Raw genomic sequence first — 25,000 nt, 5'->3', positions numbered from 1 at the left:
TTTGGACTTTGGTATAATCTGCAAATGTAATGAGCATCCTTGTTATTCTCTTGTCTTCCTGATGCTAAAACAGTACAAAGACTAGAAGGCAACAGAAAAATAAGTGCAAATATAGCCAACTTAATTAGTTTATCTTTAATGTTAAACACAGGCAGCAATTCTTTCAACTTAGCTTTATTCAGGACCCTCCATGCTGCTTGCACTTGGATCTGTGCCTTGCAGGATTTTAAAAGACCATATCATGGGCATGTCAGTATGTATTTTCACCCAAGAAGCTTCTAGTTTGGTGAGAGGCACCTTGCACACATTAAGGGATAACACGATACAGAACAGCAACCTAATGAAATGTAGGAGGAAGAAAAACTTAGAAAGCTGAGGGTAGGATCATCCCTGACTTTTCTGTAAGACAAGATGTTCACAAAGTGTCCACCAGGCTTGTGATGGTAAAAGGGGAACAGAAGAAGAGAAAGGTGAGGAAGGGGGCTGATCTAGTCATGTCTGAGAGGAGGCAAGCTTTACCCTTGACTGGATGGTTTTCAGCATAGGGACAATGGGCAACACAGGACAATGATGCTCAGGAGAAAATCTTAAGGACTACTTTAGAGAGCATTTCTATATCAAAACTTGCAGAAAAGATCACCAAACAAGTTCTGAGTTCACAGATGCTGTGATCAGAGTTAGCAGGGAAGGCTAAGAGAGGAGACAGATCTGAAGAGGTGCATTCCAGAAGTCTGCAGGTAAAAATGATTAGTTGTACCTGTGTGGGGAAATTTCCCTGAGTTCAGAGCTTTCAGGAAGGGGCAGCAAGAGCTAGGCAGAGCACAAGGGCTTCTTGACACATGGTGTGTCTGCTCTAGATTCAGTATGGTTTGCCTCGGTATCAGAAACAGAGCCTGACACACTAAGGGTGTTTTGATCCTTCCTATTACACCTTACAAAGAAGTAATATATATTTCAGTAATATACATATATGTATACATATATACACACATGTATCAATGATATATACATATAATATATCAATGATATATAATACATACATATCAATGATATATACATACATCTGTATCTCAATTATATATATATATATATATATAATTAAGATATATATATCACACACACAAATATATATATATTTGCTAATCTGCTAATATATATATATATATATATATATATTTGTGTGTGTGTATGAATATAGGAAATTCAGTTCTGATATTGGATCTAATTATACAAGCTATCTACCATTAGGCTGGAAAAACCCTTAAGCATGTAAAAGAGAAGGAAAATCCACAATAAGAAGAACATAAATCCCTGTCAGTGGGTCCAGCCATGATACAGATAAAATGTCACCAGCAGACACAGACATGTGAGAAGTTCCCTCTTCTCATCTGCTAATGATAAAGCAGCTGCTCCCTGTACTGAACTAGAAAAGGTAAAGAAATGCACAAATGTGTCGAAAGAATCTTATAAAACAATAAAGAACCTTGCAGAGTCGAAATATGCATTTTTGAAGCAAAAGAGAGCAGAAGTATATTTATTTGAGAGCAGCAGTATATTTGAAATGTACTGTAGAAGGAAACATGCACAGAGATAGTTATCAGTGATCTAAATGAAAGCAGAGACTGTAAAGGCCAGGGTAAAGGAAAAAATTGGCATGCAGAAAGGTACAGGAGACAGCTGAAGTTGATCGGAAACTACAAAGGAGGAGAGAGGAGGGAGGGAGGGATGGAAGAGAGAAACCAATGCCACTCTCCAAGAGTGGTGAGAAGCAGCACGTGCAGATTCAAGAAGCTTGATGTATGCCAACCACAAGACACACTTAGAAATGACACCAAGGAATACCACAGCCATGCTGCTTAAAGCCAGTGACAAAGATAAAATCTTAAAGACAGCTAGGGGTGTGAAACCACAAATTATAGACAGAGACATGAAGGTCAGGGGAGTAGGCCTTGCTGGCCAGAGACCACAAACCACATGTCAACAGATTAATGTCATCAGTCAATGGAATCGTTTCTCAGTTAAACTAGAATTCAGAGCTGGACAGAGCATCTTGTATGTATAAAGATAGACTAAGGGGAGGTCATAGGGGAGAGAGGATGGTGTGGGAAAATTACGCAAGCCAGGAAAAGGCACAGCAAACCCAGAAACCAGATAAAGAAGGAGATGTACACTGGGAGGGGAGGGAAGGCCGAGGAACAGAAGACCAGCAAGTCTCTTGGCTGCTATGGTTCTTAAAAGGAACAGTTTTCCAGCTCAGGAGATGTCTCAGTCAGTAAAGTGCTGGTCACAAGAGTATTAGGATGCAAGTTGGATCCTTTAGAGCCCACATAAACAAGCCACGTGAGGTGGTGTTAATAAACCCAATAATAAACTCCAACACAGGAGTGGTGGACACAGGAGGCTTTCTGGCACACACACACACACACACACACACACTTTTCAGACAAAGTAGAGCTTCTGGTGACAGTTCTGAAGTGAATGACAGGATACAAAGCATTTAGAAGCTTTTTTTTTTTTTTTTTTTTTTTGGATAAATAGTGGAGACCCCAGTAACAATACCCATTTTGGTCAAACAGATAATTATAAAATCTTAAATAAAATGTCATATAAATATACGTATATGCATTTAGCAATAGTTAATGAGGAAAGAGGCCATGGATTTGAAAAAGATCAAGAAGGGCTATATAGAAGGGTTAAGAGGGAGGAAAGGGTAGGAAGAAATGATGTAATTATAATCTCAAAAACAAAAGATAATAAAAATAGGTCACATAAATATATTAACAGGTATTAAATGATACAACTTACAGGTCAATTATTACCTGAATCCTATCTGGATGATTTAAAAAAATAATATGCTCACCTCTTTATAAATAAGGGTACTCAAAATTTTATTTCTCTACAAAGTCTACCCTTATTTGTTTCCTTTCTGGGATGTGTACACATGTCCCAAGCACAACATGGCCATCCTTTTTCCAATTTCAAAAATCTCTTAATTTTACACTTGTTTCAAAACCAAGTGTAAACTAGCTATACTCTTTGTTGCTGACTAGCTTTCTACGCCGATGAAGAATAAATCAAGACTTCCTAACAACATGGCAGGCCTTCTCCATCTTGTCTAATGAGAAGGCTGGGCCAGCCACAGTTTCTTTCTTTCATCTCTTGTGTTTTGTGGTCTGTGGCTGGGATTTATCTGGCACACTCAAAACCTGTTACCTCTTTTGCTTCAGCTCTTTTTTTTTTTTTTTTTAATAAAAGTAACTCCACCATCCACATTCATCTTTCCTCCCACTTGAAAAATGACTATAAAATGAAATCCTACATAAAATTAAACAGATGATACATTAAAGACCTTGCTACAAGATAACATGCTTCGTATGGAGTTAAACTTCAGCCCAAGGCGTCTCTGCATATGTTTTAATAGATGTATTTCCTTCCTGCTAGAGTGTGTGTGCATGCTGGATAAGCCCCTTCCTGCTAGAGTGTGTGTGCATGCTGGGTAAGCCCCTTCCTGCTAGAGTGTGTGTGCATGCTGGGTAAGCCCCTTTGACAAAACACAGTATTCTGGATGAATCTGTCCGTGCTCTGTTGAGCCCTTCATCTCCTGACCCCTCCCTTAGACTTAGGTGTGGTACCGCTTAATAAATCTGAGAGCTTCCATTAGACAGTACGAAGAAACCTTAGATTTGAGAGTTAGGTCCTTGACTATGAGACATTCTGTGTTGTTTCCCTTATTTCTTGGACAAGTAGCTGCAGGCTTTGCCCTTGCCAGTGGAAACTCTTGAATAGGCAGGAGGGTTAGGAGATACAACACTATCTCCATTTTCTTTTGAGAAAGCCAAGCTCTAGCACATGAATACCTACAATATAATATAAAGTTTTACACTTTAGAGAATTCAGTCTCTATCTCTGTCTCTGTCTCTCTGTCTCTCTGTCTCTCTCTGTCTGTCTATCTCTCTCCCTCCTCCCCATGTTCCTGTGTGTGAGAGCAGGCACTTATACACCAGAGTGCACATGAGGGCGCCCTGACGTATTGGCGCTTGCCTTCTACCTTGTTTAAAAGAGAGTCTCCAGGAAGCACTTAGCCTCACAGAGACTTGAAGTGCCAGGGTCCCATCTGCTCAGAGGAGAAAGAGAGGGGATTGGGGAAGGATTGTGGGAGGGGATGACCGGGAGTGGGGCAGTGAGTGGGATGTAAAGTGAATAAGTAAAAATAAATAAAAATAAGTAAATAAAAGAGGGTCTCCAGTTCTCTTCCTCTGCATTCACCAGACTGGCTATTTTCCTAGCTTCTGGGGATCCTCTGGTCTCTGCCTTCTGTATGGATGTGGAAGTACTGGGGTCATAGACTACCGTTTATCACATTTGCTTTACATGTGTCCTGGGAATCAGAACCCAGACCCTCATATATTCAGGACAATCACTTTTCCCATTGAGCCAACTCCCCAGTCTAAGCTGAACATTTTCTTTACTTTTACCAGTCACCATAACAACTTACCAAAACACATATGAGATTCTATCAACCAAGTATTTCCTATAAAATAATCACATGGAACTGTAAAGTAAAAAGATTTTTTTCCCTTGAAAAAATTCTTTTAATAGACACATCAATTTAAAGCAGGATTGCTTTAAATAGATGAGCTAATTTTAAAAACATGAATGTTGAGACATTTAACAATTTCAGTTAACTAAAAAATTATGAAGCATGAAGACAACTCCTAAAATGTTAGATAAAAATGGAATAATTTACATATATGTTATTTCCATCTTCATATTCCCATAAGCTTCTGCCAACAGTTTTCATGTAAATATACCTCATCTCCTATGATGCCACCATAATCACACTATGCTGCTTTGTTTGGGCCTGGGCGGGTGCTCATAACTAAGCAGTCACTGACCCCCTCAGACTCTGCATTTGCTCAGATGCACAGCATGCAGGCACAGAATGAGATCCTGCCAAGAACACGAAGAGGAACAAAATATGTCTTTTGCCTACCTCTTAGCACACAACTGTGTTAAATGCACTGAATATAGAGGCTTGGGGATGGCTCCATGGATAAGAGTGCTTGTTGCACAAACAGAAGGACCTGAGTTTGAATCCCTGCCACCCATGCAAAAAGCCACACATGCACCTATGAGCCTAGTGCTGTGAGGGCTGGATTTTGGGGCATGCGAGTTGGTAGCCTAGCTCTGGGTTCAGTCAGAGTTCTTGTGTGAAGGCTGTAAGGACAAGAGCCATAGAATAGGGCATTCAACATCCTTCTCTGGGCTCACATACTCACATACAAGCACACACACACCCCCAACACACACTCCTCACACTGAATATAAAAGGCTATTTGAATGTACTTTATTGGGTCAAGGCAAACCTCTTCCATCTTCCTCCCCTCAATAGCAGTCTGAAGTTCAATCTGAATATTTGGCTACATAAAAAAGACAAAGTACATTTTACAGATACACTAAAATTATCATAACAAACTCAAATTTTCTATATAGTTATCACACAACACTTTAATAAAATATCTAAGAAATTAGTAGATAATTTAGTGAATTTTCATATTTCTAATTTAGTTAGAGCCTAAAGCTGGATTGGTGATGGGAAGAGAAAGGGTTCACAATGAATGCATTTTCCCTGAGTGTAGCATGTTCAGCTCCAGGCCTTCAGGCTGTGAGTAGAGCACTGTGTGAAAGGCAGCCACCCACAGGTGGTATTTCTAGAACAAAGCACTCAGATCTAGTGCCACTTAGCTGGGCAGTGGGGAATGACTTCATTTGACTTGGGTGTCTTAAACACACACACACACACACACACACACACACACACACACACACACACACACAATGTTTGCAATAAAAGGACTGCATTTAACCTGGAGTTCTCTGACAGGAGAGGGCTCTATTGACATATCTTTATACCTCTGAGATGAAGCCCTTATGTCTCTGCTACTTTATGGAGGCACGTATGCCTTTTGTCTAGTTCGCAGGGTGGGTTGACAGAGAATCAGTGCTCAACATTCATGTACCCAATGCTTATTGAGCACAAACACAAGATTTAAATGGTTTGCTTAAACTGAGTTTCTGTTCCACAAAGTCACTGGCAGGTGCATGAAAATTCATCCACACCTACATCAATCATTCTTAATACGGTCTGATGCCTTCCTTACAGTTTACGTACCACGGGGCTACACACTATACTTTCATTAGTATGAGAGGATGGGACCAGGGCAGCAAACAGCTTTGCCTTCCAGCAAGTCATTTCTTGAATGAATAACTAAGAGAGATTTCAGATAAGCACTAACTTGAAGCCACTTCATGGATGAAGGGCATAAATACAAATGAGAAACAGGTTCAAAAATCTTTAGCACCACCATCTTTTTATTCTGAAAGCCTTTTACACATAATATTTACAGTATCATCTGTCATGTAAGAGGAAAAAAAGAGATATTTTCCTTGTCAAACAATAAATAGGAGGCCACGGCAAGATGTCTGGTCTGTTTTGGATTTCATTAAATAGACCATGCATTATGACAGAATATCCCGTGATGATTACAAGTCATTGGTCTGATGCAGAAAAACCAAATTTATAAACCTATAGCTCAGAATCCCCACATAGATAAAATGTAAGCAGCGTGAAAAAATATACTTCTGGGCAAGGTGATTATGCAAAAATATACAGAATTATTATGCAAAAATATACGAGAAGCTTGGGAATGAGTATAAGGAGAAAAGGCAGCCTCAGATTGGGAGAATGGTTCATCTAAGCTGCAAATCCTGGGTGCCAGGAGTCAGTTGTCACTTAAAAGTGCACACAGAAAGTGGTCCAGCAACTCCCCTGCCTCTGCCAGCTCTTGCGTCTCTAGCGTTCAGTTCATCCTCCAGACATCTCCATTGTTTATCACAATTTTGGTAACTATGAATTCTTCTTCCTTAGTAGACAATGGATTTCACTGCACACAAATGTTCCAGTCGTATAAACATCTTAGGGTTCTATGTTTTCTGCTGTCAACACGACTCAGCTTTCTCAGTGAACAACTGACCAGTAAAAGCCTCCATAAACTCAAATGGAATGGTATTAAGCAGAATTTATTGATTAAGATTATTATTTATTGGTAACATTCAGCTTATGCCTTAGGGACTTTCCTTTCTGACCTTCTCCTTTCTGGTTTTCAGGTCATGTCCTCAGACCCCAGCACCGATCTTCTGCAGAGATACAAGGGCAGGTTCTCTTCTCCCACTGCAATGTGTGTAGAGCAACCAGGGTTGGGGTCATGAAGCAACCTAACTATGAAAACCAGTCACTGCAGATTTAAATGGAAGTAAGAAGCCCACCTCATTTGACAGAGCATTAAAAAGTCAGTAGAGCAAAGTGAGATATATCACAGTGAGAAAAGACAAGAAGTCACCTGGCTTGAATTGCTCGAAGTTCTAAGGTGGTTTTTTGACATTAATTTCAGCCACATCTGGCTTAGCCATTCAATTGTTTTGAAGAATATAGTCTAAACAAATACTATTTTGATTTCAGATGCTATTAATCTCAAAACTAACACAACTATAAAACACCCCAGAGTTAGAACAACCGTACCAAGTGTGCTATACCCTTTTACCTGAATTCCTGCAGTCAATGGTGGTCAATTGTTCCATGTAGTTGGGAACAAACTATGACTCAAGAGTTTCCTAGTTGGCTGGTGCCTCTGCATATAATATGTAATATATAATATATATGTATGTATGTATATATATATATAAAATATCCTGGCCCTAGGCTGTTACAATATAGATCTTCTTTTTTTTTTTTTTTTTGGTTTTTCGAGACAGGGTTTCTCTTTATAGCTCTGGCTGTCCTGGAGCTCACTTTGTAGACCAGGCTGGCCTCGAACTCAGAAATCCGCCTGCCTCTGCCTCCCGAGTGCTGGGATTAAAGGCGTGCGCCACCACGCCCGGCTAATATAGATCTTCTTATCTTCAAGTAAATGTTTGGTGTGTGTGTGTGTGTGTGTGTGTGTGTGTGTGTGTGTGTGTGTGCCTGCCCACCTGCCTTCATGTGCATGTGGAAGCCAGAGGTCAACCTCAATTCCACAGGAGTAAAATTTTTTTTTTTTGAGGCAAGATCTTAAGTCCTGCAGCTTGCTGATGTGGTTAGGCTGGCTGACCAGGGAGCTCAAGAGATCTGTTCGTGTCTACTTCCTCAGTGTCTGGCCCTTTTATGTGGGTCCTGAGGATTAAACTCTTATCTGCTTGTTTGTGTGCTCATGTACCTTGTTGAGCCATCTATCTATCTATCTATCTATCTATCTATCTATCTATCTATCTATCCATCCATCCACCATTTATCTACCTATTTATCTACCATCCTATATATCCTCCATACAGCACCTATCTTCTATCTATCTTCCTATGTATTTGTTGTCTGTCTGTCTGTCTGTCTATCTATCTACTATCTTCCTATCTATCTATCTATCTACCTATCTATTATCTATCTTCCTGTCTATCTAAATATCTATCATCTATCTATCTATCTATCTATCTGTCTGTCTGTCTATCTATCTATCTATCTATCTATCTATCTATCTATCTATCTATCATCTATCTATCTATCTATCTATCTATCTATCTATCTATCATCTATAGTGTGTGTTGGTACTACATGTGAGAGCCATGGTAGAAGACAGAGGATAACATCATATGACAGTGGATTTTCTCCTACTTATGGGTTTCTGGGAAATGAACTCAGCTCACCAGTTTTGGTGACAAGTGCCCTTCAGTAGATGAGCCACTGGTCCCTCATCAGTTTTTAATTTGAACTTTTCTTAAGTAGGTTCTGGAGTTTCTCCTGCCCCTGAAGTCACCAGTCTCTGAAGCCCTTTCTCTAGAAGTGAACATATATTAAGTACAAAGACACTATAAGAATATTTAGCATAAATATCAGAAGTTTAGTTGCTTAGGGTTAGTTCTTTCAAGGTATTTGAGGTTCCTAAGTAAGTCACTTCCTGATAAGTAAAGCTTTCCTGTGTTGCTGAAGCAAAACACATATTTTACACTACTTATCTGGGAGCTGCCTGACATTCTGAAGGTAAAGAAAATATTAAAAAACCATGATCACAGCATCCATGGTAGGGTGGAAGCAGACTTCATTTTAATATAGAAAAGAGATATAAGGAATGATTCATTGGGTAGAGTGATTGCCATGTAAATACAAGAATGAGACTATGGATCCCCAGCACCCATGTAAATGCCAGGTGGGTGTGGTGTCCTGAACTGTAATTTCAGCTCTCAGGAGGCAAAGGCAGCAGTCTCTGGAGCAAGCTGGCTTATGAGGCCAGCTGAAATCAGTGAGATCTAAGACCAGTGAGAGACCCTGCATCAATATGAAATGTGGGTAGGTATTAAAGAAGACATTGATATAAACTTATTGTCTCCATAGATGCATGAAAACACACACACACACACACACACACACACACACACATACACACACACACACACTTGAGACTATAAGAGCCAGAGGGTCAGGAAGTTTGATATGAGACTGTCTCCTAGTAATTTCAGATGTTTTTACCCATAAAGTTTCGCCTGTGTGCTCAAACACACTCAAACATGCATACCAAGGTATGGGTTGGATTATATGTTAAGAGAGCAAAGGCAGGATAAATCTTGTTCAAATTAAAAAGAATTCTCACTCAATAAAACAGGAAAGCTCCTGTAAGCTTTGCTGGAACAGAAAAGTCCCTTTATCCAATGCCTAATCCCTTTAAGACAGGACAGCACAGCCCTGGCTCCATAGGCTTGAAATTCATTAATGATCTTAGCATGGGAATTAGACTGGGCATTCTTTTCCACCATCAGATAAATTATGAAAGAGCATCCTTGCTCGTATATCATTCACACATAGGACCATTGCCTAGGTAAAGGGGTAAGGAGATATATAGAGTGAAATAGCAGGGTATACATGATATGATTGGGGGAATTGAATAGAGGGATCTTTAATTAGAGAGGGTGAGGGAGCTAAATACAGGAGGAGGATAAAACAACAGTCAGGATGTTTGAAAAAAGTCACGAGGAATCAATTATTAATTAGCTACCAGAAAACCTTCATAACATATGTTAGTTGGTATATAAATATACATATATGGTTTAAATAAAATGTTCACATCTCAGCTTACAATGTTCCTTCCAAGAGGCAAAGACTACATAACACAATGTTCAACACTAGAAATGAGAAGCCCCTTTTGAGTTATTAGTTGTCCAAGAGCCTACAGGAGGCTGCTATTGTACTTGGTTGCTCCCAAGAGACAGAAGTAAGTCCCTATTGTTGAAGACACCATGCACTTTAGACATAGGGCCCAGAGGAACCTGAGCTGGAATTGACTCCCCCAGGAAGCTTTTATGTACTGAAAAACATGTTTCAAAGGAGGGAAGCAACCAGCTATGATGTCTATGAACCACAACCACCATGACCCAATAACCCTAAGGGTATACAGTAGTGAAAAACATACGTTATGGTGACCAACACCTCTCTAATTGGACTTGAGGCCCACTTGACAAGAGGAAAACCAGTGTTGCCTGGCATTGAAAACCTAGCCAACTCTCCAGGGCTAGTGAAGTGCTAGTGTAGGAGAACCTACAGCCACCACTTTACTAAGCTAGCATGATCCCTAACTATATTTTAAATATTTGTCTTTATACCAACAGATTAGGGCAGGTCTTACTCCTCATCAAGGAAACTTTCTTTGTAACAGACAGAGACCATTACAGAAAATCACTATGGACTAAAATGAAGAGTTGTAGAGCCCAGTCTCAAATGAAACATTCACAAAACAAATCCCATACCTATGTCTTAGGGAATATTGCAGACAAGGGGGTGGAAAGATGGGAGGAGCCAGATCAAGGATCAGGGCTTTTGCTGTGAGACTGAGTCTCCTAGTAATATCCGAAGCTACAGCCATGAAGTCTCACCAACATGGCTGCCTGAATAGCAGCTGCGTAAGGACAACAATGATAGAGCTTGCCAAAGTGGATGGGGGAAACACACAAGACCTCAACCCTACATCAAGAACTATTGTCAACAAAGGAATGCTCAAAGTAAGAGAAATAGTCTTACCCAAGGAAGAACACACCAACTGGTTATCCAAGAATAAGTGGTCAGCCCTGAAAACATACAGAGAAGTAACATTATACTGACTGAGGTTATTTTTAGGACTATATATGCATATAACAGTAACAAATGAAAAATAGGCATGAATTTGAAAGAGAGCAAGGAGGAACATGTGGGAGGGTTTGGAGGGTAGAAAAGGGAGGGGGTGGGGGAATAATGTAATTAAATGATAATCTAAAAAATAAAATAAATAACAACATAATTGAAAGAGAGGCAGTAATAGTTAAACGTGCATGAAACCACCACCATCACTGCCTCCCCAACAAAAATGCTGGTTAAAAGCTGTCAACACTAACAAAGACTTTATTAGGCACTTCCCTAGTCACCATGTAGATGGTAGAGTCTGAGTTGTTTGTTCAGGTGGAACACCTTCTGTCCCCAGAGATGTTTCCACTTGCTAAGCCACCACAATTCCAAGATGGTCAAGCAGTCTGTACATGCCTAAGGCTGGGGATAAGCCTGTACGTGTCTCTGTTCTTCAAGTTCCTCTAGGATACCTTCCCTTTTCCTCAGGTTTGTATGACCATAGGGTGATGCACAGCATTTGATGGAAGTAAATACTGAACAATCAAATGTACATTTCAGGATTTTTACCATTCAGGACACATGCCACCAAATGGGAATGGGCCACATATGACAATGCTCTGAAAGTTAACCAAGGAAACTGTCTACTTGAGTGACTATAAGTGCCTTTGTTTCTCTTATTAAAATATTCTATCTCCCTGTTGCCTGTAGAGGCCAGAAGAGGGCATCAAATTGATTGGAGCTTGAAATAAGAAGCCAGCGTTAGGTGCTGGAAATCCATCCTGGGTCTCCTAAGAGAGCAACAAATGTTCTTAACCACAGAGCCAACATTTCAGCTACAGTTTAATTTCCTACACATTTCCTGCCACAATGTTCTGCCTTGAATGAGCCCAAAGGTAACAGGGCCAATTGAATATAGAATAAAATCTTTGAAACTTTGAGTCAAGACGAACCCTTCTCTTTTAGTTGACTCTGTCATGTATTTTGTCACAGCACCAGAAAGCTAACCAATACAATTTTACACCATAGTTATTTTGAATCCTTTACTGGCTAAAAGAGGAATTAAAACATCTATTTTCTTGAGAGTAATATGGATAAAAAGAATGCATAGCTCAAATTTTTACATTTATATTACTAGCTTATAAACAAAGCTAATGTTTAATTCTGATTCTAATTCCTTTCTCCATGATTTTTAAAAAAAGTTTACTTTTTAAAGGTTGCATTTTTATTTTATTTTATTTTAATATTTTTATTAGATATTTTCTTTATTTTACACATCAAATGTTAGCCCCTTTCTTAGTCCCCCTTCTGAAACCTCCCTATCCCTTCCCAACTCCCCCTGCTCACCAACGCACCCACTTCCACTTCCTGGCCTTGGCAGTCCCCTATACTGGGGCATATAAGGGTTACATTTTTATGTGTAAGGATGTTTTGCCTGCATGTAAGTCTGTGCACCATATGCATGTTGTGCCTGTGGTGGTCAGGAGAGGGCGTCAGATCCTCTACAACTGGAGTTACAAGTGGTTGTGAGCTGTAAGGTGGGTGCTGGCACCAAACCCACGTCCTCAGCAAGGGTAACAAGGACTCTTAACTGCTGAGCCACCGTTTCACTGCTTCTCGTCTCTTATGTTCTTCTCACCTCCCCGCCCCACCCAGGAATTCCACACAACCAAGTGAAAAACAATACTTGAAATAGTGCAATTCTTAGAAAAATGAGAGATCATTTAATTTCACTAAGCCAGTATATAATTAAAATATCAGTTTTGAGAAATATTTGAGCAAGCTGATAAATTGGACAACTTTGTGCCATAACCTGATGTAGCATTGTTGACATTTTTGTATAAAACAGAACAAAGAACACATCCATGTAACCTTTAGCCTATTTTTTTTTTTTGTAGGCATTGGGTTTAACTGGGGAGTATTTTAAGCAGGAAAGTATTTTGTCATCAGGTGCTATCTAACTTTATAACTGTGAGAACTGGAGATGTCTTATAAACTGTTTATTCCCACGACCTCATAAGAGGAAAACCACAAAAGTATAAACTGCAGGCAGGCTTGTAAATTCTAAAGTCAGAGATTTCCTTGAGCTCTGTTCATGTTTTAGCAATCACTCAAGTATCTGGGCTGCCTAAAGATGTCCTTCTTCCCAGCCTGCTTTGCAACTGTTAGTAGTTTTGTGACTATTCTTTTCTCTCGTACCATCTCAGTGGATGTGACAGGTGACCCTTTCCTGCCTGGCCACCTTTGCACACGAGTAATCCTTTCCCACGGTACTAGTCATCTGCCTTGAGAATGACAAGAAGATCCTCAGCTACCTGGAGTAAATGCCCCTGGGAAGCAGCAGGAGAGTACGCCACAAACATTCATTCCTGGAGCTATTCATTTTTAAGGTTTTCTTCCTTCCTTTCCCCTCTTGTGGTTTTTTAAATTTTTTTTTATTTTTATGTTTTACCTAATGCAGAGCCAAAGTGAATTCTGTGGCAAAGTAATTTGATTTTTTGGTTATCCTTAAGTCAGTGTTATTAATTGCTCCTCCTCTTTACATGCTTAACCCGCTTTTCCTTTAGTGTTAGGCACATCCCCTGAATCATGTTACCTATCTGCACTTGATTGGATAAAGTAGAATTATGGTGGTCCCTGATTTATAGAAGAAGAAAACCTGTATAAAATGCACCTGGGATCCCAGGTGCCTGACTCAGAGCCTCTGCCTAGGATCTTCGCTCTGAGCTAATTCTTGGCTTCTCTGGAGTCCCAGAACTTACTAGAAGCAGCCTCCCAAATGTTGTGAATGAAATCACCTTAATAAAGCCCAAGCCAGCAATATCAATTTTATTTAGATGAGCAATGTCTGCCTGCCTTACTCTCAGCAGGATGTGCCAGTTTGAGATGATACATAAGTTGCAGATTTGCATTGCAAATATTATCAAAAACTGCATAAATTTATTGAGTGCTTGGCACATTTAGCCCAGAAAGCTGATCCATATTTTCCTATCGAGGTTGCATTTGGTATGAAGCAATGAATAGTTCGCCAGTGGTCATTCCTGCCAGCGCTAATCAAATTATTTCCTACACTTCGGGTGTTGGCAGGAAACTCCCATAGGAGCCCCTTTACTCTTTGTTAAGGATACAATGAGAGGAAATAATTGCTACAAATGTTTTCTGGATAGCAACAATATAAATTCCTTGGGTGGGATGGGTTCTGCATGCCAATGGTATTTGCAGATAGGATAATGGAAGCAACACAAGCTTCCTGAAGAAGACTTCTCCAAAGAAATGTAAATAAATTGCCAACACACATCTGATTGCATGAGTGGACATTGCGGGTGCCTCATGGAGGGCTCACTCTTAGTTGTTCTCAAATGAAGATTTTATTTTGCTCCCATTATAGACATTGTTGCACTTTCTTTCTCATCTTTGTATCCGTCTATACATTTTCCCATTATCATCCTGCAGAACTTTCCTAAGTCCCTCTGTTAGTCAGCCCCTCCAAATCTCATGAGATACACAGGCTAAGACACTCAAAGGGGCATGCACAGACCAGAATGTTGGTGGCAGACGGCTTCTATAGAGAAAAGAGAAGGTGCTCTACACTAGGATCAATGTAAGACAAAACCTGATTTAATAGAACAAGTAAGAAATCCATTAACTACCACTCAGCCTATAAGAGGTTAGGTGTGTGTGTGTGTGTGTGTGTGTGTGTGTGTGTGTGTGTGTGCTGCTGATGCATCCAGGACCTCAGGTATGCTAGGCAATATGCACCACTACTAAACTACACCTGCTAATTCCTAAATGGCAGCTCTAAGGTTTTTCCAATCTCTCTTAAGTGACAGTCAAATGCACACCAATAACCTGTAACATTTACATAGATCTTCATGACCCAGGTGCCCTCTAATCATCTTCATGACCCAGGTGCCCTCTAATCATCTTCATGACCCAGGTGCCTTCTAGTCATCTTCATGACCCAGGTGCCTCCTAATCATCTTCATGACCCAGGTGCCTTCTAGTCATCTTCATGACCCAGGTGCCTTCTAATCATCCAGACACATTAATTTCCCCAAGGCCTAAGTGAGATTGAAATATCCTCCTTAAGTTTTGTACATAATAGAAATTCTATTATTATTATTATTATTATTATTATTATTGATCTTATAAAGCCTTGAACTCACTATGTAGCCTAGGATGACCTTAGATTTTGATGTGCCTTCATCTGAGTGCTAAGATTACAGATAGGCACTGTGTGCCCAGTTTCTGATGTTCTGTGTACCAAACCCAGTGCTTTATGTATGTTAGGCAAGTATTCTACCAAACAAGCTACATTATTAACACCCCCAACCTCTTATTTAGCCAACAGCAGAAGTTCTGGTTATTGATCAAATGGGACTTGGAATAATGGAGTTCTAACATAAGCCATGCTCCTCTCAGAACCTCTGGTCAAATACTTCAGAGTTAAAAATGATAATGAAAATGCTTTCATTCTCCTATTTTAGGGATTCTCTGGAGTCTTATATAGCAAATACAATGACTGAAATCAGTCTCTCAGAAGGGGAAAAGGATGTGTGTGCACATGCATGTGTGTGTGTGTGTGTGCACTTTTATGTGTGGGTCCATGTGAGTGTTTACAAGTCAGAGGACAACCATGAGCTTCAATTTCCTTTTACATTTTGTTTAAGATAGGAGCTATCAACGGCCTGGAATTTGCCAGCGCTAATGGGTCAGTGAGCTCCATGGATGAGATTGTCTCTGCGTCCCATCTCACATTTGCTTGGAGTACAGGCCTGTGCTACCACACTTAGCTTTTTAGGTAGGTTTTGAATATTCGAGGTTTTTACCTGGGCTTTTGAACCAGGTCCTTCATGCTCTTGAGACAAGCATGTTCCTGATCAAGTCATCTCCCCAGACCCCTAAAAGGATCCGATTTAAGTATATTTAAGGTAAAATTGTCAAGGGTCAAACAGTAAACTTTGAGGACCAGAAATAACTCCTCTTTCTTTAGCAACTAGTGTCTTCTAAATTTTGCTAAAACAGGAAGCAAGCATTTAAGAAAGAAAAACAAATATGAGTTTGGCCTTTGAATGAGTGAGAGGCAGCCTTTGGTGCTGGAAGGCTAATCGTTTGGTTCCCAGGATTTTTCTCCGGCCGCAGAGGAATGAAGGACCTTTGTTTCTGGTTATTTCTGTGTGGCAGCTCACGTCAGCACCTGTTTCACAGTTATAATCCTTCCCAGAGCCACCGGCCAGTGTTGATATTCCGCAGAAATAATCTCCCCTCAATAAAGCTATTCACTCAATATGAAGGTCAACTTATCTCAGCCAGGCGTAAGCGCAGAGAAAGACTAACTTATAAAATAGAAGGAAGGCTTCTCGGAATTTGCATAAACCTCCTTTGTCTTCTACAAATTATTCCTTCTTAAATGAAGTTGGTTGGCGTTTAGAGGCTAATTATATTTATCAAACGAACTGAATCCATCTCCTTTGGACTAATCACGTATTCCTAGGCATTCTTCCCTCCCTGACACCGCGGAGGTTAACGTAAAGCCAGATCTATGCAAATTGATTCTCATTATCAACTTAATGGTTTCATTTTTAACCTAGACATTGACTTCTGTACAGAAATTGTTATTCAGCTATCCAGACATTTTGCTGAAAGGAACACACCGCGCATCTTAAACAATTCCATGAAGTAAACGCATCACACGCAGATGGGTATTTTCCTCCTGAAACAATGCTGAGCAGAGGCCCTCCAGAGAGGGCGGCACTGACGGCTGAGGACCAGACAAATGTTTCCACGAAACTCCAGCTTCAAATAAGAGAGAGCTGAGTTTTTAAAATGGAAATTAATAAAGAAAGAGGGATGCGATTCTCAGGGAATTGGTGGTCAAAACCATGAATATCTTTTTTCATTAGTTCAGATCATGGGTAACTATGTTCACCTGTGTTTTCAGTGATGGTTTAAAATAACCCCAGATCCAGGCAGGTGGTCCAGGCCTGTAATTCTTACACACTCAAGAGGCTGAAGCAAAAACATCAAAAGGTCCATGTCAGCGTGAACTGATGATGCATTTTAGGCCAATTTAGGCTAGCTATGTAGAGAAACCGTATGCTAACCTAGGTTAGTTACATAGAGAAACTGTATTTCAAAACAAAAGAACCCCCAAGAGGTGATAGAGTGGCAAAACTTTGTAAGTCAGTGAGGACTGGACGTACAGGTTCAAATAATAAAATCCGTAGCCATCTCTTCTTTTCACCATGTCCTTTAAACATCATATTCTCTAACAGATTAAAAAGAGCTACCTTACCAATGAAGTGGAAACCACATTGTTAATAATATTCATTTAAAATCCAGAGGAAGCCACATACTCTCAAAGCAAGTTTTTAAAAAATATTTTTATTGTTTGAGAATTTAATTTGTATAATACACACACACACACACACACACACATATATATTCGTGATCTAATCACTCTATGTTCCTTCCTTTCTGATGTTTCTCCTAACCACCCCCCTTTTAACATTTCACTCTCTGCATCATGTGCAATTATTGTTTTTAAACCCACTGAGCCTACTTTAGTGTTGGCTTTATGTACATGGGATGGGGTGGAGCGATCCTCTGGGACATGGGTGGCCTCTCAGGGGATGTATTCCTGAAGAAAACCCAACTCTCTGTCCCCTAGCCACCAATGGTTGCCATTAGCTCCTTACATAGGGGTGAAAGCTTCACAAACTCTCCCCTATCCATGTTGGGATTTTGGTTAGTTAAATCAAGAATTTTTAAATTCTATTTTCTGAAATTGCTGTTAGGACTTGGGTCCAATGAATACTTAATTAACTGATGTGTATATGTATGGGTGTGTGTGAGCACACGTGCACATGTGTGTGCAGATGCTTGGAGACAAGAGGAGGTATCAAGAATCCTCTGTATCACCCTATGTCTCTTGTCTCATGGAGGCAGGCCATCAATGGGGTAGGCTGGAAGCTATCGGCTCAGGCATGTTTAGGGATGTCTGGCCCATTATGTGGGTGCTGAGGTCTAAGCTCTGGCTTCTGAGATCCAACCTCTGGCTTCATTGTCAAGAAGCAAGTGCTCTTAACTTCAGAATCATCTCTCCAGCCTGAAGAATGGCTTAACAGAGAGTAACTTGAGCAGGTCCTGCATACTTGAGGTTCCTCTTCAGGTCTTTTTAGTAGTCCAGGTTAGACCCAAGGTTAGACCCTGCTTTATGTAGGGTAGATAAGCATCCTATCATTAAACTACACCCCTACTCTGAAGTTCAAAGAGTGTCGGCAGGAGGTTCTTTGCTTCTAGTCTGCTTTCTGAATAATCCCAATGCATGTCTTTTCTTGAACATATTGTAAACATAAACAGATGAGAGCTCACAAGAAGCCAAGCCATTGTTTTGTTTACTGCCCACTAACCAGCTTTTCATAGCAATGCCTGGTTGACAGTCAGAAACAACTTAGTGTTCCTGCAATGAATGATATTTATTTAGTTCTTTCATAAGGAAATCATACTTGGAAACCAGTCCACTTGATTTAAGAGCAATTTGATTCTGCATTTAATATTTCTAAAAATCATTTATCAAACTTTATCAAGTAAAGGGTTTTTAAAAAACAATCCAGAGAGAGTGTACACTTATAATTCCAACACACAGTTGGATAAGGAAAGATCGCTTAGAGTTTTAGGCTAGCCTGAGCTACATAGTGTCTTCAGGGTTAACCTGGACTAACTACATTGTTGTCTTACTTTGGGCTTCTATTGCTGTGATGAAATGTCATAACCAAAAACCAAGTTGCAAAGGAAAGGGTTCATTTGGATTATGATTCCATATTGCTGCTCGCCATCTAAGTCAGGACAGGAACTCAAACAGGGCAGCAATCTGGAGGCAGGAGCTGATAAAGAGGCCATGGAGAGGTGCTGCTACTGGGGTGCTTCCCATGGCTTGTTCAGCCTGCCTTCTTATAGAACCCAGTACCACCAGCCTAGGGATAGCACCAACCATAATGGGTTGGGCCCTCCCGCATCAATCACTGATTAAGAAAATACCTCATAGTCTTACCTATAGATGGATTTTATGGAGGCATTTTCTCAATTGACAATTCCTCCTTTCAGATAACTCTAATTGTGTTAAGTTGATATGAAATTAGATCACAATAATTTATCAATAGGCTAAGACAGTTAATGAAGGAAAACATTGAGACAGGGCCTCATATAACTCAAGCTGGCTTGAGTTATGGAAGAAAGATCTCAATTTTCTGATAGTCCTGCCTTCATTTAAGTGTTGAGATTGCAGGCATAAACATCACATCTGATTTTATGCATTACTAAGGACTGAACTCAAGGCTTCATGCATGCCAGGAAAGTGCCCTGCTAACTGGGTTACATCCCTGCTTTAGTAAGGCCAGAAGTCTATGAAGGAAAACACACAGGTGCTTCTTCACTGAAATATATGTAACTTTCGATCTTTCAGAGGTATTGTTAGATTCTAACTAGGGAGGAAACATTTAGACAGAAAGTTGCTGTTTGTGAACAAGAATGGCAAGTGTTCATAAGCATATTTAAATCTCCTCTGACAAGGGATGTTCAAAAAGCTTTCCCAGACGTCTGTGATGGTTGGTGTTAATTGTCAAAGTAGTACCACCTGGGAGAGGTGCCTCTGAGCCTCCTGGGAGGGATCATTTTAATTATATTAATAGGGGTGAAAGGACTGGGTTCTGCCCACTGTGGGTGGCACCATTCCCTCCGTGGAATACTGGGCTATGTAAATAGAGGAAGTGTGCTGACCCCATGCATTCATTGTTCTCTGTTCTTGATTGAGGGTAAATTATGGCCAGCTGCTTCAAGCTCCTGCTTCTTGGACTTCCCTACTACATTCTTGAGCTGTGAGCCACAATAAACTCTTTCTTTTTAGGTTGCTTTTGTCAAAGTATTTAATCCAAGCAAAAGGGAAAGAAAATCAGTGAACTTCTTTGTGTATCCTACTTTATATACTCCAAACAGATTTTCTCAGGATGATTTAGTCAGGGATGAAATGGAAGTCACGCCACTTTAGGTGAGTTGGCTCTTAGCCAAGTTACTTCTCTGTGTGTCCATTTTGTCAGCAGTGTATTTGTATTTCAAAGTCCTGCCTCTCCACCCCAACACTAGAGAACAAATCCAGGTCCTTGCACATGCTAGGCAAGTGCTCTCCTACCAAGCTTACATACACCCCCTGCTAGTACTACAGCTTCAAAAATTAAGTTAGAAACCATATGGAGATGCTCGGTGCAGAGCAGATGTGCAAGAAGTATATATTTACATTGAGTTTCTATGTGTGCCAAGAATACACTCACATCCTTGAGCTGAGAATTTACCTTCAGCAAACACAATGTAGCTGTGTGGTTCCTACCACTTACGTTTGTACAGCAAGCTCCACTGCCTCTTCACAATGAAATCAGTATTTTGTGGTTAGCATTACCCCAAGATAGAAAAAGGAAGTGCATTTCTGAAATGAAGCCACATTTCTTTTGCATATACTGCAACAAACAAGATTTGAAGAAACACACTGGACCATCTCAGCACCCAGCCACACAGACAGAAGATGCACATGTAGAATATGTTCACATTCTGATGGAGATTATAACCGTAAGAGGAAAAATGTCAAGGTTAGGATGGCTTTCTGGACAAGGAAGTCAGTTATATTGTGGTTGAGGGGAAAAAACGGGAATCAAAACAAAACATAAAATTTGGGTTAGGGAGAGGGCTCAGTCAGTGAAGTGCTTGCTGGGCAAGCACAGGGACCTAAGTTCTGTCCCCAGAACCAATGTTACAAAATGAAAGCGCAGCATAGAGGTATGTCATGTTTTTGTAGTAATGGCCCTGGTAGGCAGACTCAGGGACAGGAGGGTCCCTAACAAGCTCGCCTAACTGTTCAACAATTTCAGGATAAAGAAAGACCCTGATTCAAAAAATAAATAAACAAAGAAAAAACCAAAACGAGATCAAGGCAGGCTGTGGTTCATGTACATATGCTGCATGTTACAGCACTTTGTACCCTCGTATAGCATACATGCAAAGGAATCTGAATAAATACAGGGGTAACAGTCAGCCCCGGTCTCTCTCTGTTGATGTATCTGGGAATTTTTTTTCTCCATGGGAGAAGCGGAAATATGACATTTCCACAGCACTTGACCTGGATACTTTCTGACCACCTCTCCCAACCTTGTCAGTAGACTTAGATCCTTCTCTTACCAAGCCTCACCCCCCAATGTGGTGTTGGTTTATTCACATTATAGCATCTTTGCATATCATATGGCCACTTGAAATCTTCTGGTGCTGTCACATGGCTGCAGAACAGATGCTGAGGTCCTGGGCTTCTTACATAATGACTTTAGTGACAGAGTGCAGCCTGGCTCTCTGACCCTGTTAATGCTCCCCTCTACAGCCTTCCCTACTTACATCTTTCCAATTCTTGCTGCTTTACAAATTCCTCAGGAGCCACCCAAAATGAGTAATCTCTTCATGGATGAGTCTCCCAAAGTTCCTTACTCTCTTTCTTAAGAGGCCACAGTTTAAAGCAGTGTATAGATTAAAATATACAAAGCACTCTTATTCTACCATGTTTTCTCTTCCTTCCCAGTAAATTTCCATTCAGTTGGCATCACCCATCCCTGTGGCCTCCTTGCTCTTTCTTTAAAAACAAACTACTTATTTTATGTGTACTGGTGTTTTGCCTGTATGCATGTCCGTGTACCATATGTAGGCAGTACCCATGGAGGCCAGAAGGCCATTGGATTCCTGGGAACTGGAGTTATATATAGTTGTGAGCTACAATGTGGGTGCTGAGAGTTGAATCTGGGTCCTCTGCAAGAGAAGCCAGTTCCCTTAACTACTGAGCCAGCTCTCCAGGATCCTTTTTGTTCTTTTTCAATCAAGTCATCCGTGTTTCTGGCCCAGGGCATCTGTTCTTAGAATTCCCTATGAAACATCTGTCTTCCATAGCCACTGGCCTGTTCCCCAGATCCTCCCAGTTACTGCTCAATTGTCCTCTCTTGGAGGTTTTAATCGACCTTCCAGTTTGAAACCTATCAACCCCCTGCCACCAGTTCGTGCTGTATACCTTTGCTTTTGGGTTGTTTTTCCAATAGTATTGACTACCCATTAATATTTTGTACTATGCTCATTTGTTTTGTCACATTTCCATGTGTGTGAGCCCAGTTATGACAGGGATTAGGACACTTCTGTTCACTGCTGAAACCCAGAGCCTAAAGACCTTAGTGCCTAGTTCATGAAACATCTCCATGAATATATGCTGAATGAAATTGGTATTAATGTCGCCTTTACAATCATGATTAGAGAAGAAAGAAAGGTATGGAAAGATTCAGACAGTTCATGTGCAGGACATATATCTAATGCTGTTGTGCAGTAATTTATTCAGTGTTAAAAGTCTTCAGTCTTGGAGAGAAACTCCTTAATGCTCAGAGTGTTTTAAAGGGTGGTGAAACATTCCATCCAGCAGGGAATCTTGTCAAAATCAGGAAGTAAACAAGTCAGAAACTTCAAGAAGTTCCAGAAACTGACTAGATTTTACTTGGCTTCTCATTCTTCAGCCATGTTTAAGCAGTGTGATGGTTTGTATATCCTTGAACCAGGGAGTGGCACCATCTGAAGGTGTGGCCTTGTTGGAATAGGTGTGACCTGGTTGGAATGGGTGTGCCACTGTGGATGTGGGTATAAGATCCTCACCCTAGTTGCCTGGAAGTCAGTCTTCCACTAGCAGCCTTTGGATGAAGACATAGAACTCTCAGCTTCTCCTGCGCCATGCCTGCCTGGATACTGCCATGCTCCCACCTTGATGATAATGGACTGAACCTCTGAACCTGTAAGCCAGCCCCAATTAAATGTTGTTTTTTTTTATAAGACTTGCCTTGGTCATGGTGTCTGTTCACAGCAGTAAAACCCTAACTAAGAAAAGCAGTCAGGACTGCTACAATACATTCTCCTGGAAGAGCTCCCTGGAAGAGGTTCCTTTCAACCTGTTGAGCTACCTTCGAGCTGTGCAGTGAGCTCCAGCTTTCCAGCTTTCCAGCTTTTGTGAGCTGTCACCCATGCTAGGGTGAGATTTTGGTGATAGACTTGTCATTTTTGTCAGACTCCTGAGAGTAACCCTAATAAAACTCAATGGTTCGTCAAGTTGGACTTTGGCAGTATCCTTCTTTCAGTGCATCAGTGGTTCACTGTGATATGTGAATAGTCATTTGTTATTAACTCTCCAGGAATAAAGACAGGTACAGAAAGTCTGGTCCATCTCAAATGGTCAACCCATGTCAGTTGGACCATTATGAGAGGCAGCACCTGGGCTCCATGTTCCCAACAATCCCTTTATTAAGGTCATACTGCCTTCTCAACCATTCTGCTCAGATGACTCTTGGTTGAGGATTCAGCAAATCAGAATTAAAGTCCAGGTGAGAACTGGCTCTGGCTCTGGAGACCACAACCCAGACAACAAAAGCAGCCCACAATGAAATGGGCTAAAAGTGATCTAAAACTCAGAGACAAATACTAATGCTGAATGATGATATTGCTAACATAAAGAGATTCCTATTTAGAACTCATTTTAACTTTTAAATCAAATTGCAACTAAATTAAGCAGGTAAAGGAAGGTATCCTCATTATCTAATTATTAAGTTTCCATTTAAACAGAAGATTATTTTCACTCTCACTGATTTGACTCTGGAGCCATTTCATGGTTTCATTAAACGTTATGGAGTATTGACTGTATCTTTACATTTTCCCCAATAAATTACAAACACTGGATGTTTCTAAATAATTCAGTAGATGAGGTTTAGGTAGAGGTAGATGATATTAAGTATAATCTAAATAGAGTGTTTTTGGTTATTTTCCAATTAGCTTAGGGCCATTGTTTCTGAGTATATCTTGATAGAGCTTCAAAAATGGTACCAGGTGTTTTTAGCTTAATATTTAGTATTCAATCTACAACTGCTATTCCTTTCATATCTACTACTAATTAAATGAGTTGACAAGTTGTGACAGATTCATCATCATGGCTACTTGTCATCTCCCCAGGCAGGGAGTCTTCTCTTCCCCATTGAATGGGGCTTGTCTTGTGTTTTTTTTTTTTTTTTTTTTTTTTTTTTTTTTTTTTTTGCTTGACAAATAGAATGCCAAGATCCCAACATCTGTCCTGTTTGGGGAACTCTACATCCTGAACTGGAAAATCTCAGAGGAAACCCTACTATCCTCTCACAAAGACAGAAGTCAACGGTGAACTACTGGGCTTCAGCTAAACCCTCAGATGACTGTAGTCTCAGGCATGATCAACCAAAGACCTGTCTAGCTATGACTGCTTCACAGTCATATAATAACTATGGATAGTTATTATTTTAGGTCATTAAATTTTGGTTATGTCTTGTGATATGGTTATAAGTAACAGAGACACTCTTTGCCAGTTAATTTATATCGTCAGTGAAAAAATATTTTCCAGTATAAATTCCAGTGTTTTTTCAATATAGAAGATTCCCTTGCATGAAATTCATCTGAAGTTTCATGAACATGGAAGAAAAAGAAATGTATGCAGATCCTAGAGTTTCAGCAGGAACCACCACATTCAGCCTGAAGCAGTGTGAGAAAGCTTTGACCAGGCTGGAAATGGCTGGAGAAGATGTTGATGGAGGATGAAAAAAAATCATGAGATGTGCAGAAGTCAGAACTGCCCTAAGGAGTGGGTGGAACTGCTTTTGCCTTGAAGAGGTGGGCAGGTACATACATGGAATTAGGTTCATCTTCTCAAGCAAAGTCTTACTGTATTAACTAGCCCGCTCCACCTTTCATAAA

General features: G+C 40.3%; 1 protein-coding gene across 5 annotated transcripts in view; it reads right to left on the bottom strand.

Moving 5' to 3' along the window:
* The window catches only part of Chrm3 (cholinergic receptor muscarinic 3), a 475,736-nt gene that overhangs the window by 139,791 nt on the left and 310,945 nt on the right, over nucleotides 1-25,000 (bottom strand). For all 5 annotated transcript variants that reach the window (XM_085831292.1, XM_085831294.1, XM_085831293.1 and 2 more), the window contains one exon: nucleotides 11,096-11,142. The gene's annotated coding sequence lies outside the window, so the exon portion shown is untranslated. The remainder of the gene's footprint in view (nucleotides 1-11,095; nucleotides 11,143-25,000) is intronic.

Source organism: Mus caroli, unplaced genomic scaffold, assembly GCF_978045245.1.
Source record: "Mus caroli unplaced genomic scaffold, Mus_caroli_1 scaffold_15, whole genome shotgun sequence".
Lineage (NCBI taxonomy): Eukaryota > Metazoa > Chordata > Mammalia > Rodentia > Muridae > Mus > Mus caroli.
The sequence above is the reverse complement of the archived record's forward strand: the minus strand, read 5'-3'. Positions and strand labels throughout refer to the sequence as shown.